We start from the raw sequence: 20327 nt of genomic DNA, 5'->3' as shown, positions 1-20327 counted from the left end.
CTGGCAGTAAGTTCAGGAGGAGGGTGTGACGTTGTGCAGTCTACATGGTTTTATAAAAACATGATCATAAGTGAATATAATGTAACTGGGATAGTTTTATAAAAAATTTGATAATAAGTGACTATAATGCAAATGGGATATGCTTTGTGCAAAAGGTCTCTTGTAAGGTATCATTATAAAGCTCATAAGCTACTGAGTGTGATCATCCTATTTGTAAAAATGTACCACTCTTGTATCTAAAACTAGAAATATAAAATGTAACTCTAAGGGCCTATTGTAATTATGTAAAGTGTGGGCCATTAATGATGGTTTGGAATCTTGATGACTCCCATTGTCTGCAGATGGCTGTTTACCTGTAAGTCTCCCTGTATATGTGTGTGCTGGCAAGTAAGTAATGAAGTCTTGCAGTGACATGTGATCATGTCACCTGAACTGGAATCCATCTTTAACCTGGTGCTTTTCCAGTGAGGGGAGGGGGTGGAAACCCAGAGAGACAAAGGGTTCCCGCCTTATGCAAAAGATATATAAAGGGGTGGAAGAGAACAGAGAGGGAGAGGAGCCATCATGGAGAATCCCCTAGATAACACCTAAGCTGGAACAAAAGCTGTACCAGGGGAAAGAATTGTGCCCAGGCCTGGAAGGTGTCCAGTCTGAGAAAAATTTACTGAAGCATCTCTGAGGGTGAGATTATCTGTATTTAGTTTGATTAGGCATAGATTTGCGCATTTTATTTTATTTTGCTTGTGACTTACTTTGTTCTGTCTGTTACTACTTTGAACCACTTAAATCCTACTGTCTGTATTTAATAAAATCACTTTTTATTTAGTAATTTACTCGGAGTATGTATTAATACCTGGGGGAGCAAACAACTGTGCATATCTCTCTATCAGTGTTATAGAGGGCGAACAATTTATGAGTTTGCCCTGCATAAACTTTATGCAGGGTAAAACGGATTTATCTGGGTTTAGACCCCATTGGGAGTTGGGCATCTGAGTGCTAAAGACAAGCACACTCCTGTGAGCTGGTTTTCAGGTAAACTTGCAGCTTTGGGACAAGTGATTCAGACCCTGAGTCTTTGTTAGAGCAGACTGGAGTGTCTGGCTCAGCAAGACAGGGTGCTGGAATCCTGAGCTGGCAGGGAAAACAGAAGCAGGGGTAGTCTTGGCACATTGGGTGGCAGCTCCCAAGGGGGTTTCTGTGATCCAACCCGTCACACATCCCTCCCCTAATGCACCTATTTTGGAGTGTTAATAAGATTCCAATGATTTTTGCTGGTGTTTTGATTTCCTAGAAGCCATTTTAATAACATAAATCATTCTCAGCCCACACCCTGTTCTCCGGAGTATGGGAACAGATGCTCAAGTGGCTGGATATTTGCTTTTCAGTGCAGAGGACCGTGTCTAATGTTTAACTTTTCTTCAAGCCATACTTAGCCTCTGCTCAAATTTGCACTGGAGTGCAACAACCTTGTGTTTCCTGCTACGGACCCTGAAAGGGCTTGTGGGACAGTAATCAGTGATTTCACTAGACCTTTGAGAGGGAGGTTGCCAAACCTGAATCTGCTCACTCTTCATAAGTAATATTATCATTTATCTAAGAGCAAGGTTTGTGTAGTCTTTAGTTTTAATTTAATGGAAGGTGATGTCATTAACAAAAACTTTACTAATTAAGAAAAACAAGCTATTTTTAAATGGATGTTATTGTACCCTCATTTCCAGTCATGATATTAAAAACCTCTGATGTATACCAGAGTAAAGGCTTAAACAGCATAGTATTGTTGTTGTAAGCTAGAGTGCTTTGAGCCATCACTGTAGAAAACTGTTGTATTTTTAATGAGGGAACATCACAATCCCTGGATTCACAGTGCTAAGGGTCCACACTCTTACACATGTCATTACAGTTTTCCTCTCATATTTTGAATCTCCTCACATAGCCCCATGTTTTTTTTAATAGCAAAAGATTAAAATTCTTCTAACTTTACCATATTTAATTGCCCAATTTAAGAATAAAGCTGAACTAAATACAAATGTTGCTTTCCCAAGCTTTAGGGAATTACTACATGACCTTGTCAACTCTCGGAGGATAACAAAAACAGCATTTTGCAGTTAAAGTGAGAATTTTTCCCTGTTGAAAATTGCCTGTTGTTTTTATTATTGTAAGAATTGGTCCACTGAACTTAGCACAGCCTCTTAGGTCTCAGTGAGAATCCTATGATTAATGAGGTAGCCATTAATGTCAGTAGATTGAACAACTGAAATCTGATTATATTAAAGTGCTTCCCAAACATTAGGGTCACATTAACAGTTTATTGAAACAAGCTGATAAAATTTAAAATGGTCATCTAATTCCCTGGGGTTCCTAATTGTTGCATGATAAATCACTCTGTAGAGAAATCTATTACAGTGTTCCAAATGAGAAAATGTAATTTACTGTACCATTAGTAGGGTGTTTGAAGCACTTTGGTTCTTTAGCAGGGGAGTTTTGCTAGAATAAGACAAAATTCCATACATGGGTGGAAAAAAGGTTTTTTTTAGGTCAAGATAATGCTTGTGGCTGGAGCTGTCTAAATTGTCTGAAGAATGAAGCATTTTATGAAAACAAATCACATGACGCTGACTTGTAAGCCTACTACTAACCATCCAGCATGAATGAGCATTCATCTATGTTTATTACGCTACTGTCATGCTCTTGTACCATATATGGCCTGGCTACAGACCTTGCCTATACACAACAGATGTGTTCATCACAAGATCCAAATGCTCTGCCAGGTATGGCTGGGGTTTATTTAAATGAGGTATTTCACACACAGTGCCACCTAGTGGCTGCACAGTATAATACAGTTTAACATTCCATTACCTCTCCCCCTTTAAGTTCTGCATTCCTGCCATTTACAGTATCACTCTGTCTTTGAAGTTCAGTACATATCAGTCTGAATCATACTGGTATTCTAATTACACAACCCAAACATATAACAACTTGGCTGTCCATTAGTTGCAACCACTGGCTGTGGTCATTTGGGAATCTTTGAGTCATCATCTTCATGTTCTGCATCCACCATCAGTAGAGTTTGCTCTGTTGGTTGTTCTTTCTTAGGAACAAACTGTAGATGTAGATGGCTTTTGTTGAACTCTCCACTATTGATCTTGATCACATATGATCTGGTGCTGAATTATTTTTCTTTATAACAGCTGGAGTTGTCCATCCCTTTTCTCCATCCAATTTTACATGAATAGAAGTAACCAGGCTCTAGACCTGGCAGTTCTCAAACTGAGTGATGTCTGTTGTAAAAGTGTTCATAAGCTTTTTTAGCCTTTTTATGTGATTTGGCTACTCTCTTCATGATTGGCCACTTTGGAGCTAGATTCTTTTCCAAAATTGGAACAGTAGTTCTGAGTTGTCTTCCCATCAAGAATTGTGCTGGACTATATCCAGTAGCCACTATTGGTGTTAATCTGTAACTCAGAAGAGCAAGGAATTCCTGCTGCAGGATTTTCTTAGGTGTCTGTACATCTCTCTCAGCCTCTCCATTTGTTAGTGGGTAATGTGGGCTGCTAGTAATATGATCAAAATCACATTTTGTTCAGAATGACTCAAATTCTGCTGCAGTGAATTGTGGTCCATTAGCCATTACTAGTTCTAGAAAACCAAAGTGAGCAAAAGGGCACTTCAGTTTAATGACATGTTATGTCTTTCAAGTGTATTATTTCTATATATCTGGAAAAATAGACCACAACAACCAGGTATTGATGCCTTCTGAATTTGTGTAAATCTGCAGCTTGCTTCTTCCAGGGTCTCTCTGGTAGGGGTGTTTTGTACAATGTATGGTTCAGCATTAAGTTGATTTGTACTGGATCTTCTTTCAAAAGTCTAATATCATCAAATCCTCTGTTGAGTTCTTCTACCTTTCTCACGAGGCCCATCATGGCTGCCAGCTGTGACTGAGAAGGTTGTTGGTCTTTGATCACATACAAAGGCAAAAGTTATGCATTCAGAGTGTAAGTTGTTTCTGAGGTGAACTGGCCCAGGCAGTTCAGAAAACCTCCAGAGCTAGTCAGAGCTGTGTCAAGTGACTTCAGCTCAGGGAGAGGTTGAAGGTGATTGTAAGCCCCTTCTGACATGACTGTGACGTGAACTCCTGAGTCAATTTTAAAGTCAATAGTCTTGCCATGAATATTCAGTTTCACTCTACAAGTAGGCTTTATGTCATAAGTGATAGATCCCAGAAACAACTACTCTTGATTGTCTGTAATATGAATTAACTACCTGACTTCTTTGGTGTGGCAAACAGCTACAAAATGTCCATATTTCATGCATGTATTAGACCATGTATCTCTGGCTGGAGATGCATCATCTCTTGAGATATGAGTTTTTCCACACGTTGTGCATGTAGACTGGAATTTGCCCCTTTGAGCCAGAGAATTCTCTCTTTGCCTCAGGGATTTATGGTAATGGATTTTACAATTTCTAAGCTAGTTTCAGATTTTTTCAAGTTTGTCAAGTTTCTCTAGATTTTGCTGTTTCACCACTTTAGACAGTTTTGCATTTGAATAGCTGTGGTGATGGTTAACTCTCTGTTGTAAAAGGTTTTTATCTGTTAACCCAATAACCAGACTGTCTCTGATATTTTCATGTTTTGCATTCCCCAAAATCACAATTTTCAGCCAATGTATGCAAGCCCTTATAAAATGTTCAACGTCTCAAATGTTCATGAATTCTCTGGTGAAAAATGCTCTCTCTGAGGTATAAAGTACGCATCAAACATAGTCAGAACCCTTTCAAAGTCATCTTTGTGACTGCCTTCAGTAAAGTCAAAGGATTTAAAGATATGTCTGCTTGCATCCCCATAGCATAAATTAAAGAGGATACCTGTATATCTCCAGTTTCTTTGTGCAGCTTGGTAGCAATGCGAAATCTTGCAAAATATTGTTTCCAGTCCGCCCATTCTGAAGGTTTGTCAAAGCTGGAGTTCTCTGGGCACTGAAGAGTGGCATGTGGATGAGATCCTACAACCTTTGTTGCTTTGTTCCTTCTGTTTGCAACTGTTGTTGCTGTTCCTTCTGTCTGCAACCTTTGTTGCTCTGTTCCTCTTAGTTTACTGCTGACACCATGTCATGTTCTTGTACCAGATATGAACTGACTACAGAACTTGCTTATACACACCAGATGTGTTCATTATAAGATCCCTTAATGCTCTGCCAGGTATGTCTGAAATTAGTTTAAATAAGATATTTTACACACATTGCCGCCTAGTGGCTGAACAGTATAATACAGTTTAACATTCCATTACAGCTACTATCCTTAGAAGCCTATTTTCTCTGCCCTTCCCCTAGTGCCTAAAAAACCCAACTCCCATAGAAAAGCACCTGGAGACCCAAAATTCAGTCACTAAGGATTTTCACCAAGGATTGCACAGGGTTAACCTACCCACATTGAAGTCCAAAAAGAACAAAAGGAATGAACTTAATTCTTAAGTACCAACTGTATAAAGATAAAGAAATATAATAGTAATAGTAAAAACAACTTAATTTCTACAATATAACATGGCTACTTTATAATCCACATACATTATCTTCACAGTTGTACAAAAACATAAAGAAAACAAAACAAATCATAGGAGCCCCGAACCCCTCCCCCCATTCCATTCCTTTAACCAGCACCTCTTTTTTAGTCCTTTACCAGGCCAATTCTCTGGTCACTGGATGCCTTCCCTGTGGAGTACCTGCACTTGACATCTGCCCCACACTTACAAAATGAGTTGTGATATATAACCTAACCCCCTTTCCTCCTCACCATAACAGGTCCTCCCTGACACTCACTGTGGGGAAGATGAAAAAAACCCACTCCACCTAACCCAATATGGTGGTGAGGGGAGAAATTCCTTCCCAGCCCCCTTAAAAAGGAGTGACTAGCACCATGCTCATGGAAGGTCTAACCAAACCTGGTATTCACCAACTTGAAGAGGAGGGAAGGTGGATGCTGCCTTGCTTGCTCCCAGGAGAAAGGACTTCTAACACCAGGGCTTGGACCTTTTAAAACCTTCCGCCCTTACATTCGTAGGGGATGACTCAGCATTTTGCAGCAGTTTCTGACCTCCTTCCCTCCCTGCCCTCCCGCCCCCCCTTCCAACCCACACATAAAGCACTGCTACCTTTCTCCAGCAAACTCAGACAACATCGCCCCCGCTTCAGGTGCGGTATGGTTATTATCCAACTATACCGAAAGTACAGGAGAGACTTGTTATGGATTTAATCTGGTCACAACTTTATTATTAGATGTCTGGGACTACCAGCAGATAAAAGTGTACAGTGCAGGCAACTTCAGGTTCATTCAAATAACTACCCAGGGCTTCCACCAGCCCCGCTCCCATCTTCATTTTCCATCCAGGTCCCCCAGCCAACCCAGGGCTTGGACCTTGCCTTCCACCCCCATTTGTAGGAAGGTTAAGATGGGCTAAAAGAAAAGGGGATTGGCTCCCTGTCATACCAATCATAGAAGCCCTGAGCTCCCCCCTCCCATTCCGTTCCTTTAACCAGCACCTCCTTTTTTTTTTAAGTCTTTTACCAGACCATTTGTTTGGTCACTGGATGCCTTCCCTATGGAGTACCTGCACTGGACATCCACCACAAGGAGGCGCCAGCAATTAGCTCCTCCCTCCCAAACATTTCCCAATGGACTCCTTTATGGTGGCCAAAAACATGTCAGCCTGCAAATCTGCCAGGTGCACCCCACATCCTCCTGAACGGGGGGGAGGGATAGCGTAGTGGTTTGAGTATTGACCTGCTAAACCCAGGGTTGTGAGTTCAGCCCTTGAGGGGGCCACATAGGGATCTGGGGCAAAAATCAGTACTTGGTCCTGCTAGTGAAGGCAGGGGGCTGGACTCAATGACCTTTCAGGGTCCCTTCCAGCTCTATGAGATAGGTATATCTCCATATATTTTAACTCGGTCGCCCTTGCACTATATGAGGATTGTTGAGGATGCCAGCAGCTGGGTTGCTAAAGACCATGTATCACAGCAGCTGCCCCCCCTATGATGGGCCATATTGGTGACCAGCATTCCAGATCCTGAAATTAGAAAAACTCATTAAAACTTCCTTCATAGCTCAGCCATGTGCCCAGTGCCAAAGATCTCCAGGCCACTGACATCATACGCCGAGGCTCCATAGCGCCTGTGGCATCCGCTTGGGGTTGTCGCTAGCTCCTGGTGAAAACTCCTGAAATCTGACAAACTGAAAATGAGACAAGGCATCTGCTATGCCATTATCCATCCCGGGTACGTGCTTGGAAGAAAAACAGATGTTAAAGCTTAAACATTGTAGCACAAATGTCTCCACTAACCTCATGTGATCTGAAAGTTTGGGTGACTGATAGCACCACCATTCTGTTGCACCAGAAACACACCCTTTAATTAGCCAGCTCTGGTCCCCAAATAACCACTGAAATGAAAATGGAAAAAATATACAGGAAAGTCATGTCACGCATTACCACGTTTTGTGTCCAGATGGTGGGCCATTACTGGGCACATCACCTGCATTAGTAAAACACCCCAAAACCCTTACCCCCTGAAAGCATCCAAATTGATTTTCAAACCTGCCTCTAATAACCATTCCTCCCTTCATAATGACATCGCAAAAAACATTCCCAAACCTTTAAGTTTTCCTTCATCTCTCTAGTAACTCATATATAATGGTGTGGCCTGGCTATGCCTACTGTTGCCACTGCAAGCCGGACACAGAATGCCCGCTCCAGGACAACAACCCTTCAGGCAAAGTTCAGGTGCCCCATAATAGATTGCAAGTCTCGTAGCGTGAGTTTCTTGGCTCCTGAGCAATGCCAATAGCTCCTGAAGCTTATCCTGAGGGAGCCGCGATATGCCCGCGCTTGGGTCCAGCTTGATCCCCAGGCAGGTCAATTTAGTGGAAGGGCCCTCTGTTTTCTCTTCCACTAGGAGCACCCCCAACTGTTTAGCCAGGGCCTGAAATGTGTCCAACCAGTGAACACACTCATCTGACCCTATTCGTCCCACAAACAAAAAGTCATCCAAATAATGCACTACTTGGCGTAGTCCAGCTGCCCTCACCACTGCCCAATGCAACATTGTATTAAATTTTTCAAATGCTGAACAGGATACTGCACAGCCCATGGGCATAGCCTTGTCAAAATAAAATTGTCCCTCAGAAGAGGAACCCAAAAGATCAAAATCCAATGGATGCACTGGCAGCACCAGGTCTATTCCATTATTAACAGAGCCACCTCGATCTTCCCCTGGAGTCTTCTTGGGGACCAAACCCAGGGGGAAACCTGTAAGTTCTGTATAGATAATTGATTATATTGCCACCCTACCCTCATTTAATTCCTATATATTCTTTTTTTGAACAATATGGCCCAGTTACTGACTTCACATTTTTGACATCACATGAGTCATAAAATCAGTCATAGAAGATTAGGGTTGGAAGAGACCCTAGGAGGTCATCTAGTCCAACCCCCTGCTCAAAGCAGGACCAACCCCAACTAAATCATCCCAGCCAGGGCTTTGAGCTACTCCCTAAAAAGGGGATCCCTCCCACAAATATGCCCCATCTGCTTTGTTAGGGTAATCCCATAGAAGAACCCTTAACATTTCTGGCCTAACTGGCAATGGTGCCTGTGCCCATTGCACCGCCCCCAGGGGTGAGTTTGTGTTCTGAACCCCATAACCTGCTCCAGCTGAGCCAATTCTGTGGTTGGCACTTGACCCACCCCCACTCCTGTTTCCCCCCTACTACTGTCCCCTACCACTCTGGCAAGAAGGGGCTAAATGGGTCCCCAAGCATATCTTGCAAGCGTGTCTGTATTTACAAGAGCTGCAAAAACAACTGCTGTCATTAAATGCCCAGTAAATATCATTAAGCGACTCAGGCCCCTCTTGAACTTGCTGTGGAATGAACAAGCCACTGTCCATGTGAACTCCTGATCCCCACAGAGTCATCCACTCCAACCACAGCGTGTAATGTGGTATGTCCCACCAGATCCCAGTTTGTGTTGCTGCCCTCAGTCAAAACTGCTCATCATAATTAAATCAAGACATGCCCCTGAACATTTTGTATGCCTGCCTGATTATATCCATATACCTAAACAAGGCTGGGCTTCTCCCTGGGTAAGCCTGCACTATATCACCTGCATAGATAAGGAAGGCAGCCTCCCAATTTCCCCATGTTCTAGGCACCCTTGTCCACTCGGGCAGCTCCCTGTTCGGTTTACTCTGCCTTATCTGTCAACACCTCCCTGTGCAACAGTGATAATATGTCCATGTACTCACCTCTCAGGATTTCATCCTTTGTTGTACTGAGAAGGTGAACTCCCATCGGGTCAGCCACTGCGGCATAACCATACTCGAACTGACTGATGATGAGGCATCCTCAGTGCCCTGCTGCCCCACAGCCACCCCTGAAACCTCAACTCTGTCCCAGGACGCTACATTTCTTAATGACCGGTGAGTCAAAACATGTCCAGGGGTCTCATCCCCACTGTGGGCTCCCATACCTGTGCAGCGGGTCTGCCCCACCTGCCCATCTCCTGTCTCCCAAACCTGTGTCTATACCAAGCCTCCCTGTCGCCCTGTCCAGACCCCTCACCCACAGATGCCTGAAGTTGTTGCAAGAACTGCAAATTAGCTTGCGGAGCTGTGAGTTCATTTCCACACCAGCGGGGCGGGGCACCCCCAGATGGGTCTGATATGGCTTCTGGGACTCCCACTCCTAGTCCCAGCTTATTTATTATCCCACCAGCCCCACTCCTATCTCACTCCGAGTAAACTCTCGGAGGAACAATTTGAGCCCAGACCCTGCTTCTCACTAAGGCCCCTGCAACTGTCATCAGTTGCCACACTGTGCGGCAGGGTATCACCTGTGCCACTTGTCCCCACAACCTCTGTCTGTTGCAGATCACACTCACCCCTGGAATCACTCCTATCTCCTCCTTTCAGTAAAGAAGAACGTTCTGGTTCTGGGCAACCCAGTCTTCCTTCGATAGCTCAGTTGGTAGAGTGGAGGACTGTAGGCTTAATTCTCCTGGGAATCCTTAGATCGCTGGTTCAACTCCAACTTGAAGGAACTGGCTTGGGGAGGAATAGCTCAATGGTTTGAGCATTGGCCTGCTAAACCCAGGGTTGTGACTTCAATCCTTGAGGGGGCCATTTGGGGATTTAATTGGGGATTGGCCCTGCTTTGAGCAGGGGGTTAGACTAGATGACCTCCTGAGGGCCCTTCCAATCCTGATATTCTATGATTTCAGAAGCCCTGTTCTGTGTTGACATGGAGCCATGCTGCTTAGTGTGCCTGGATCCCCTGCTGTTGCTGCCTTGCTAGCTACCTGGAAAAAGGGCTTGCACCTTTAAAACCTTCTGCTCTTACATTCCTAGGGGATAAGTCAGTGTGGCCAAGCTGACCCCACTTACCTTTTTGTAGCAGTTTCTGATCTCCCACCCTTCCCTCCCACCCATAAAACACTGCTACCTTCCGTCAGCAAGCCCAGACAATGTCCCCCACCCACATCAGGTGCGGTCACTAGCTAGTCAACTAACTAATTAACCAGTCAACCAACCACTCAGTTAAGTAAATAGATTTTAAAAAAATACTTCAGGGAAACCAGCCTGCTTTCTGCTCCTGGGGCTCAGCTTCTTCCAACCTGCACGGGCCAAGTGGTCTTTTGTAAAGCAGCTGCCCTGACTACTTGCCCCCATGGAGTCTGACCCCAGCAACAGGGAACCTATTGGAGCATACCCAAAAATACCACACCCAACTCCAGAAACTTCTGGATGCGGAGTGCTAATTGTGCACCTGCCTAGCAACAATGATCCTGACACAACTCATTCCCAATTCCTCCTATAGATCTCTTAAAGAGATATCTCCCTATTAGACACATGGATTACACCTGCAGATACTTTAACATTTCTAACTTTGCACAGGTGAGTTAAGTTATTCACATGCATGTTTGCAGGATCAGGGTCTTTGTATTTTTCTCCCCCTTCCCGTTGTTATAAGTTATGCCTCATATTATTACAATACTTCTCTCTCCTTTTTCAGTTTGTTTACTTTGTGTATAGTGAGTTAGACTATAAGTGCTCAACCTTATATATATGATTTGCTTCAGTGGGTCTGTTCATATGTTAAGTTAAGCATGTATGCAGTAAGAAAATGTGATTATAAAACCACAGAAATTGGCAAAGGGACTCAAGCAGGATCCATCTAATACAGACAGGGCCCTGTTGAATCAAGGCAACCTGAGGCAGGTTCTAGAGGCCATGCAGTTTGTCCAGAAAACAGAGTTTATTTAGTATTCTCACCTGTTGTGACTAGAAATAAATCCAAGTCACAAAGTGTGACTCTGGACTTTTCTAACGTTCAGAGGGACCCAGTATTGTATCTAGATATATAGATACTACAGTGATGGGCACCTTGTAAATGCTTACAGAGTAACACACCTTTCAAGATCCACAGGTCCTACACATGCCTATAACAACATGTAGTGTGCCTCATTCAGTGCACTGAATGCCCCAATAACAAATATGTCGGTGAAACCAGACAATCACTATGCTCTCGAATGAACTCAAACAGAAAAATACGAGACAAAAACACCATATCACCTGTGGATGAACACTTTTCACAAAGTGATCACTCCTTATCTGACCTCTCAGTCCTTGTCCTCAAAGGAAACCTGCACAATACCTTCAAAAGACAAGCCTGGGCAGTTTAAATTCATAACTTCACTAGACACTAAAAATCATGATTTTAATAAAGACACTGGATTTATGACTTATTACAATAATCTGTAACCCACTAATTCTTCCTTTTTTGTCCTATGACTGCAGAGGTGTCAATGGGTCACTTCACCTTGAATGGTCTCTCTTACAATATGTGTTAACTACTTATACTAAACAATCTGTTCCACCTTGTATTTAGCTGTGACACTCTGGGACCTTTCTCAGACCTGAAGGAAAGATCTGTGTAGCTGGAAAGCTTGTCTCTTTCAGCAACAGAAGTTGGTCCAATAAAAGATATCACCTCACCCAACTTCTCTCTGAAGAGTGACAGTCAGTTAGTTTGATTCAGGAGGGGTTGTTTTGGACCCAGTCATTATAATCATGTTAATACAGTTTTTGCCATTCCTTCCATACAAACATATCTTTCTCTTTGTGACGGGGCAGCTCAGTCCCGCACTAGCCCCGGAAGTGACAGACAGGTAGCTCTGTCAGTGGAAGTTCCGCCCCGCCCATACTTGGCATGCTCCAAATGCTTCGTGAGTATAAAAGGAGGGAACTCAGCTCACTCTGGGCGGGTGGTGGAAGGAGAAGGACCTAACCAGGCAACTCCTGCAGAGGACCAGCCGACGCACGCAGAGCCGCTCGGAGCGGAGGCTTCTTCCGACCGGCACGAACCCCTACCGGGGGAGGAACCAGAGGAGGCGACGGCCCCGGAGACCCACGGAGGACCCTGGGATTTGTGGGCGACTCTGACTCCCAAACCGGTAGGAACCAACCTGGGGGGTGACAGACTGGTACTTTGCACCCGGTAAGCCTCAGCGTGTTTCGGTAGGACCACCCCCGCTGAGCCAGCAGTAAGGTCCTGCTGCCCTGTAACCAAGGGCTTGTTCTATGGACTTTGGCCACTAGGCCATGTTGCCCTGTAGCCAAGGGCTAATTCCCTAGACTCTGGCCATTAGTCTGGGCTGCCCTACAACCAGGGGCGGTTATATGGACTCTGGCCACTAGGCCGTGCTACCCTGTGACAAGGGTTTATCCTATGGATTCTGGCCACTAGGCTGTGCTGCCCTGTAAAGAGGGGCGTAAACCCTCACACTCTTCATTAATTTTGCAATGTATAGCAGTGTGGATTTAGTTCCCACCAAAATTATTTGAGGAGAGAGAGTGGGGAAAAAAGCTCAATTTCCTCTAATTTATAATCATAAAAATCTACTGGAAGTGATGACATATAATGCTGCTATCAGATACTGTCCTACTGCAAATATATGCCTGGTTTAAAAATGTATTGTTATAACAACCACATAATATTTGACTCACATTGTACATGCAAGGGCAGCCTATTCATTCCGTATATTCTTAGGGCCTGATGAAGGGAGAGTTTATTATTAGTAGAAGTAGTATTACTGTAGCGCCTAGGAGTCCTAGTCATGGATCAAGACCTCATGCTAGGTACTGTACATACATAGAACAAAAAAACTGTTTCTGCCCCAAAGAGCTTAAAATCTAAGTACAAAACAAGAGAACAGATGGATACAGACAGATGGGGAAGTATAAGGAAACAATGAGACAACAACTTCCTGGTGCAAGTGCTGGAGGAACCAACTAGGGGCTGTGCTCCTCTTGACCTGCTGCTAACAAACAGGGAAGAATTGGTAGGGGAAGAAGTGGGTGGCAACCTGGGCAGCAGTGATCATGAGAAGGTCAAGTTCAGGATCCTGACAAAAGGAAGAAAGGAGAGCAGCAGAATACGAACCCTGGACTTCAGAAAAGCAGACTTTGACTCCCTCAGGAAAGTGATGGGCAGGATCCCCTGGGAGGCCAGTATGAGGTGGAAAGGAGTCAAGGAGAGCTGGCCGTATTTTAAAGAAGCCTTATTGAGGGTGCAGGAACAAACCATCCTGATGTGCAGAAAGAATAGCAAATATGGCAGGCGACCAGCTTGGCTTAACAGAAATCTTCGGTGAGCTTAAACACAAAAATGAAGCTTAGAAGAAGTGGAAACTTGGACAGATGACTAAGGAGGAGTATAAAAATATTGCTAGAGCATGCAGGGGTGTAATCAGGAAGGCCAAAGCACAATTGGAGTTGCAGCTAGCAAGGGGTGCAAAGGGTAACAAGAAGGGTTTCTACAGATATATTAGCAACAAGAAGAAGGTCAGGGAAAATGTGGAACCATTACTGAATGGGGGAGGCAACCTAGTGACAGATGTGTAAAAAGCTGAAGTACTCAATGCTTTTTTTGCCTTAGTCTTCATAGACAAGGTCAGCTCCCAGACTGCTGTACTGGGCAGCACAGTATAGGGAGGAGGTAAGCAGCCCTCAGTAGTGAAAGAACAGGTTAAGGACTATTTAGAAAAGCTGGAAATGCACAAGTCCATGGGTCCGGATCTAATGCATCCAAGGGTGCTGAGGGAGTTGGCTGATGTGATTGCAGAGCCATTGGCCATTATCTTTGAAAACTCGTGGCAATTGCAGGAGGTCCCAGATGATTGTAAATAGGCAAATATAATGCCAATCTTTAAAAAAGGGAAGAAGGAGAATCACCGGCCAGGCTAACCTCAGTCCCTGGAAAAATCATGGAGCAGGTCCTCAAGGAATCCATTTTGAAGGACTTGGAAGAGAGGAAGGTGATCAGGAACAGTCAACATGGATTCACCAAGGGCAAATCATGCCTGACCAACCCGATTGCCTCTATGATGAAATAACTGGCTCTGTGGATATCGGGAAAGCGGTGGATGTGATATATCTTGACTTTATCAAAGCTTTTGATATGGTTTCCCACAGTATTCTTGCCAGCAAGTTAAAGAAGTATGGATGAATGGATTATAAGGTGGATAGAAAGCTGGCTAGATTGTCGGGCTCAACGAGTAGTGATCAACGGCTCGATGTCTAGTTGGCAGCCGGTATCAAGCAGAATGCCCCAGGGGTCTGTCCTGGGGCCGGTTTTGTTCAATATCTTCATTAATGATCTGGATGATGGGATGGATTGCACCCTCAGCAAGTTTGCGGACGACACTAAGCTGGGGGGAGAGGTAGATACGCTGGAGGGTAGGGATGGGGTCCAGAGTGGCCTAGACAAATTGGAGGATTGGGCTAAAAGGAATCTGATGAGGTGAAACAAGGACAAGTGCAGAGTCCTGCACTTAGGATGGAAGAATCCCATGCACTGCTACAGGCTGGGGACTGACTGGCTAAACGGCAGTTCTGAGGAAAAGGACCTGGGGATTACAGTGGATGAGAACCTGGATATGAGTCAACAGTGTGCCCTTGTTGCCAACAAGGCTAATGGCATATTGGGCTGCATTATTAAGAGCATTGGCAGCAGATCGAGGGAAGTGATTATCCCCTCTATTTGGCACTAGTGAGGCCACATCTGGAGTATTGCATCCAGGTTTGGGCCCCCCACTACAGAAAGGATGTGGACAAATTGGAGAGAGTCCAGCGGAGAGCAACAACAATGATTAGGGGGCTGGGGCACATGACTTACAAGGAGAGGCTGAGGGAACTGGGGTTATATAGTCTGCAGAAGAGAAGAGTGAGGGGGGATTTGATAGCAGCCTTCAACTACCTAAAGGGGGGGTTCCAAAGAGGATGGAGCTAGGCTGTTTTCAGTGGTACCAGATGACAGAACAAGGAGAAATGGTCTCAAGTTGCAGTGGGGGAGGTCTAGGTTGGATATTAGGAAAATTATTTCACTAGGAGGGTGGTGAAGCACTGGAATGCATTACTTATAGAGGTGGTGGAATCTCCATCCTTAGAGGTTTTTAAGGCGTGGCTTGACAAAGCCCTGGCTGGGATGATTTAGTTGGCGTTGGTCCTGCTTTGAGCAGGGGGTTGGAGTAGAATACCTCCTGAGGTCTCTTCCAACTCTAATCTTCTATAATTCTATGAATACAGTCAGAGATACGGTCCAGAAGAAGGGGTATAAACGTCTACACACAGAGAACGGGGACTGAGGACAAAGCCCTGTAGAGCCCTCAGAGAAAGATGGAGGGCAGATGAGGAGGATCTGCTAAAGTGATTGGAGTAATCAGTGTGATTAGAGAAGGAGAAGAACCAAGAGGACAGAGCCAATGAAGCCAAGGGAGGGAATGACTTAAAGATGAGCATAGTTGATTGTGTCAAAGGCATGTGACAGGTCAAGTAGGATGAGTATGGAGTACTAGTTCTGAGCTTTGGCTAGGAAGTGGTCATCAAAGACTTTGGGAAGAGTGGTTTCAGTGGAGTACAAGAGACAGAAACCGGATTGGAGAGGTCTAGGATGGAATTGGAGGAGAAGAACTCGACAGTGATTGTAGACAGCACCTTCGATAAGCTTAGGGCGGATCGGCGGGCAGCGATCAATCCAGCGGCCATTGATTTATCGCATCTAGTATAGACGCAATAAATCAGCTGCTGAGCACTCTCTCGTCAACTCCGGTACTCCACCAGAACAAGGAGTGCAAGCAGAGTCGACGGGAGAGTGTCAGCTGTCGACTTACCGCGGTAAGTAGATCTAAGTATGTCAACTTCAGCTACGCTATTCAGGTAGCTGAAGTTGCATATCTTAGATCGACCCCACGCGGTAGTGTAGACAAGCCCTTAGAGATGAAAGGAAAAGGGAGAGGGAAGTGAGATCAAGGGTGTTTTTTTTCCCAAGAGGGGAAAGACCAATGCATGCTTGTATTACCAGGGGACCAAGCCAGAGGAGAGTGAGAAGTTAAGAAGTGTAAGAGTGGGGATGAGAGTGAGAGAGACTGTGAAAGAGATCAGGAGATGGGATGGGACACAATCACTGAAGAAAGTGGATGGGTTAGAAGAGGAGAGGAGAAACTTCTGCCTCTGTGACAGGGAAGAAAGAGGAGAGAGTTGTAAGAGGAGGAGAAGGGAAGGCAAGCCAAGGGGAGAGGCAAAGTAGTGCTGCATTTTGACAATTTTCTCTTGGAAGAAATTGGCAAGATCCTGTGTAGAGAGAGAAGTGGAGCAGGAGGAAGGGAGGGTTGGAAGAGTGAGTCAAAGGTGGTGAAAAGGCACCTGGGATCGTAGGCATGGGAGCTGGAGAAGTAGAGTTGTTTACCTAAATGTGCTTGCACCTCTCATTGATGGGATCCTATTGAAGACAGGACCCTTAAATTATAAGTGCCACTTAACTGGATATTTTAGGTATTGACAAAAAATATGTAACTATCGAAAGCACTCAATTAGCCAAGCATGTGACATATTTCCATGTCAGAGACTGATTTCACAGGCATACTTAGATATTTTGAATTCAGTAAACAGCAATGAACTTGGGAGGTGCAGCTTAGTGGATTATTTGCATCTGAGTCATAAAGGTTCAGATGATTTTAAATTGAAGTCAATGTAGTTAGGCCAATTTACCCCAGCTGAGGTTCTGGCCCACAAGCTCTGAATGACTTTTGTTGAATACATTATTGTATCGAGGGAAGGCTGCTCATGCACAGATTGACTGACAATGTCTTATTTAAAGCTGAAATAAAAACTGTTTGACTGCATCTTCATAACATCTTATAAAATGTCACTGGTAACATATATACAACAATGTCATTTATTAAATGTTGGGTTGACACAAAGCCAGGAAAAACTCTATGAATGCTGATATAGTCCAATACTGTTAGTATTGGGAGTAAAACAGTAACTTAGGTTAAGGAAAGATCTGCATCTTATGGTATCTGTGAATTTCATGTCTTTGGCTGTGTGATCCCGCATGGAACAATACACTCACTGGGGCTCCGTGTGTGTGTGTGAGTTTGTCTGCTTGCACAGAACAATTTCCAGGATTGCAGCTTTGAAATGATTTGCAACAGAGATTTTGTGGCACTATTTGTATAAAATTACCTTCCAGGTTCTGGTGAAACCCCACTGAAGACAATAATATTACTGCAGGGATGAATTTGGACCTTGATGTTTTGTTTATTCTTAAAAAAGAAAAAGAAAAGAAATTGCTTTCATGGAATAAGGAAACACACACAGTATTTACCTGAAGGCCCTGAAAGGCTCTTTCAGAAATATGTGCAGAATTTGTGTTCTTCTGAATGCGTATGTTTGTCTTTACAAAAAACCTACTTATTAGTAACACAGTTAAATAAGTATTTTGGTATGTGTAGTAGGAATTTCTTGGTAGAAGTATTATTTACCTTATCGGCTATAATGACTCTAGTAGGATAAATGCATATTTGGCTGTAGCTACACCATTTTAAAAATGCATATTATTAATATTTTTATAATAGTTTACATTTATATGGCACTTTTCATCCGAAATAACATAGGGTATTATTCATGGAAGTAATCCCATTGAACTCACGTGAATAGTCCATTGAGTACTCATGTTAGTAAAGACTATTCACATGAATTAGAATTGTGGAGTCTGGCCCTTATTCTATACAGTAAATTTGTTTTCCACAAATCTGACACTCAGCATCCATGTTAGATTTAAATAAATTAATTGGAGAGGAGATGAAGTTGCAAATGCTGCTCCTTTCACTATATTTCCAGAATTCTGAATTTATGAATATGAGCAGGAGGCCAAATAATTTAATCTCTTTCTCTCTCTAAGGACCCTATTACTGTGGTATCTCACTGCTGATTTAAAGATGAGGAGATGCTTCCTCTTAATGATGCATCCTAAAACTACTTACTATAAATAGGGGATTTGATCCTGGGAACTTTTACTCAGGCAAGGAGTCCTTAATCACAGGAGGCATGTCACTGAACTCAGTGGAACTACACACCACAGTTAAAGTTTGCAGGCTCAGGATCTCAGATAAACCAATTGCTTGTTGTCCCATGTAAGACAAACATTTTATACTAAACATTCCACTTGCTGAATCAGAGTTTGTTGATAAAATCATTCTGTAGTGTAAACACAGGCGTCAATGAAACTTTTCATTTTCTAAGGGGTGGAGATAATCAGGAGGCACCCCTAGAAACTATTTATGTGCTGGCAATACCTAACCTATGGGGTTTCCCTCTGTGAAGATTTCAGTCCTCTCTTCTCTAAATATGTGGGTGTTTAGATGTAGGATTTGATTTAGCCTATCATATAGATGGGGGCCATCTATGAAATTCAAGTCCAGACCCAGATCCAAGTTTCTGTAAGATTCAGGGATGTTCACATTCTGGGTTTGATCTTTACCCAGGCCCATATCTACAAGAAAAAGTGACTTTTCCCACCGTTTCAATGAGAAATTAAGCTTGAGACATTCACTTAGTTTCAAAATGGAGGTGGTCCCACAGCAGGAATGGATGGTGTTTTAAAACAGAGTTCAGCTGTACAGATGCTGTTCCCATTGAACTTAGCAGGAGTTGTACCTGAGTGAGCAAAGGCTGAATTGATCTCAAAAGGGCTAAAAGTGCCTGATTCTGGTGAATCTCAAACAGTTTAAAGCAATCTCTTTGACCAGGGCTGACCACCATAAATTGATCTATCAAGTGATCCAAAGCCCATTGAGGTCAGTGGGAATCTTCCCACTGACTTCACTGAGCATTGTTGGATCAAGCCTGAAGTAAGTCATCGCATTAATGTGTTGTGCCCTTGTCCTGCCCCCTTCCTATCAGCTGTTACCTACACTCATCACATCACACTTAAATTAGTTTGCAAGCTCTTTGTGGCAGTGATATTTGATCTGTAATGTGCCTCACACACTGTTACAGTGCTGTGAAAACATCAATCAGTAAAAATAATTATTGTTATCTGCAAAACGGGCTGTCAAGATGTAAGAAGTGCAAAGGGCTAAAATGCATTTCCATGCTTTGAGAAGGGGTCACAGCTTTATAAGAGGCATGAGCACAAAAACTCCATGTTTTATCACCACATTCACTGTGTAGAGTCTTCTATTAGCTGTCTGAACCATCACAATGCCACAATGACCTCTGTTCTTCTCTCAGAAGGAAAGTATCCCCTCAAGGGCATTTAAGAATCTTTGATTTAAGGTATCAAATAAAATCGGGCAAATAATTCTTCAGGGAAAAAAAGCATATTTAATACTTTGTTTGCCTAAATATTTATTTCAAACACTGCAGATTCACAATGCTTTTAATACTAATGTCATACTTAAAATAAATCACTGTGTACTTCCTGTGATCTTTTCAGAATGCAATAAAACAGATTGTTTTTAATGGCTGTTCCAGCAATGAAAAATATCTTTGTTAGGTGAAAACAACAAATTGATGCTTTTTCAATTCCTTTTAATGGCATGAGGATCTTTGCAACATGCTGTGAAAAATATTCTCTTAATGATAGGCCTGTGGCACAACTTAAGGAGTCATCAAGAAATAAATGCTCTGCTGTCTGGCTGGCAGCTTGGTGTCCCTTAATTGAAGTATTATAAGATTCTGTGCAGAGTAAAGCCTCCAGGGTTTTGTAGCTAAATGGCACGGACACCTCTGATGAGACATGCAGATGAAGATGTGTCAATACAATCTTCACCAATTTGCTGTAATAGCAGGGACTGATTAATTTTATAACCACGGGTGCTTCTATTAGCTAACCTAAGGAATGATTTAGACTTTATTAAGCGACTTATTTCTATCTTTTTCGAGAGACTTCTGCAACATAGTTTATCTCCAAGAGCTAGACAGCAACACATTTTT

General features: G+C 43.4%; 1 non-coding gene across 1 annotated transcript; it reads left to right on the top strand.

The window, feature by feature from the left end:
* Nucleotides 1-9999: 9999 nt before the first annotated feature.
* Nucleotides 10000-10089, top strand: TRNAY-GUA (transfer RNA tyrosine (anticodon GUA)). The gene is given in 2 exon segments: nt 10000-10036; nt 10054-10089. It is a non-coding gene; the product is annotated as a tRNA-Tyr (tRNA).
* Nucleotides 10090-20327: the final 10238 nt, after the last annotated feature.

Source organism: Emys orbicularis, chromosome 2 (genome assembly GCF_028017835.1).
Source record: "Emys orbicularis isolate rEmyOrb1 chromosome 2, rEmyOrb1.hap1, whole genome shotgun sequence".
NCBI classification, from domain to species: Eukaryota; Metazoa; Chordata; order Testudines; family Emydidae; genus Emys; species Emys orbicularis.
Note: the sequence above shows the minus strand (reverse complement) of the source record. Positions and strands in the feature narration are given on the sequence as shown.